This window comes from Cebus imitator, unplaced genomic scaffold (assembly GCF_001604975.1).
Source record: "Cebus imitator isolate Cc_AM_T3 unplaced genomic scaffold, Cebus_imitator-1.0 Scaffold214, whole genome shotgun sequence".
Classification (NCBI taxonomy): domain Eukaryota; kingdom Metazoa; phylum Chordata; class Mammalia; order Primates; family Cebidae; genus Cebus; species Cebus imitator.
Window position 1 is genome coordinate 3,508,130 of NW_016107529.1, and position 1,510 is coordinate 3,509,639.

The following is a 1,510-nucleotide window of genomic DNA, read 5'->3' on the forward strand; positions in this document are numbered from 1 at the left end:
GGGGTTTCACCATGTTGACCAGGATGGTCTCGATCTCTTGACCTCGTGATCCACCCGCCTCGGCCTCCCAAAGTGCTGGGATTACAGGCGTGAGCCACCGCGCCCGGCCGCCATCACAGATTCTGAAGGGAAGAATTCAAGAGCATTATAGAGCTCACCTCCTAGTTCCAGACTTAGATTTAACAAATATTTATTGACCACTAACTGTGGAATTAGTACTTTAGACATGTCTTTCTTTCTTTCTTTCCTTTTTTTTTTTTTTTTTTTTTTTTTTTTTTTTTTTCTCTTTTAGACAGCGTCTCTGTCACCCAGGCTGGAGTGCGGTGGCTCCCTCACGGCTCACTGTAGCCTTGACCTCCCAGGCTCAAGAGATCCTCTTGCCTCAGCCTTTCAAGTAGCTGGGATTACAAGTGTGTGCCACCACAGTCAGCGACTATTTTTTGTAGGTACAATGTCTCACTATGTTGCCCAGGCTGGTCTTGAACTCCTGGGCTCAATTGATCCGCACCCCCTCGGCCTCCCAAAGTTCTAGGATTACAGGCGTGAACCTTTCCGCGCCCAGCCTCAGGAAAGGTCTTAATATCTCCTTTTTATAAAGGAGGTTCAGAGAAGTAAAGCGATTTCCACCAGGTCACACAACCCGCTGAATCTCCCCCAAAGTGTTACACGTTGGTAAGAGGACCCGCCCCGTGAGAGAGACCAGACCAATCACATTTGCTGTGAGGTCACTTTGGAGGCTTAGGATTGGTGCTCGTGTCTAAATGAAGCTGATATTTCTCAGTGGCTGGTGTAGCTAAGAGAGGCTTCGGGTGGCTTTCCCCGGGGCTGCTCAGCCCTCTAGCCTATGCAGATCCCCTTGAGACTCTCAGCATTGGGTGGTTTAGCCGTGGAGAAACCCTGCTTTTCCTGCTGTGGCAGTCAACCTCCCCAAGCCCGTGCCCGCAGAGCCTGCAGCCCTTCGTCACCTCATCACTCCCAATCTCCCCAAAACATGGAAAGGCTGTGACAGCTGCCGCCCTGCACTTGCTCTGGTTTAAACAGCGGCTATTACACATCACGTAGTCCCCACGTGACCTGCGTGGCCCAGGGCAAGAGCAAAGCTTTCGGAAACCGGAATCAGTGCAACCATTTAAAAGGAAACTAAAATCCTGTCTGTCTCTAAGGTTCCTGGGCTGCTCGTTAAGCTGGACAGGCCCCTATTTTACAGGGAAAAGGACCAAGGTCCAGAGGAGAAAGGGGGTTGTCCCAGGGTACACAGCAAGTTAGTGACAAAGCCACACTCTTCCCTCATGGCTGCAAGTTGGGTGGCAACATTTCCAAATGTCATCCTCCCTTCCTCCTGACAAATATTCTCTCCTCTCTGCCTCTGTTTCTTCTGTATTCCCTGCCCATATGTCATGATCTGAGACAGGGTTATTTTATTTTATTTTATTTTGAGACGGAGTTTCGCTCTTGTTACCCAGGCTGGAGTGCAATGGCGGGATCTCGGCTCACCGCAACCTCCGCCTCC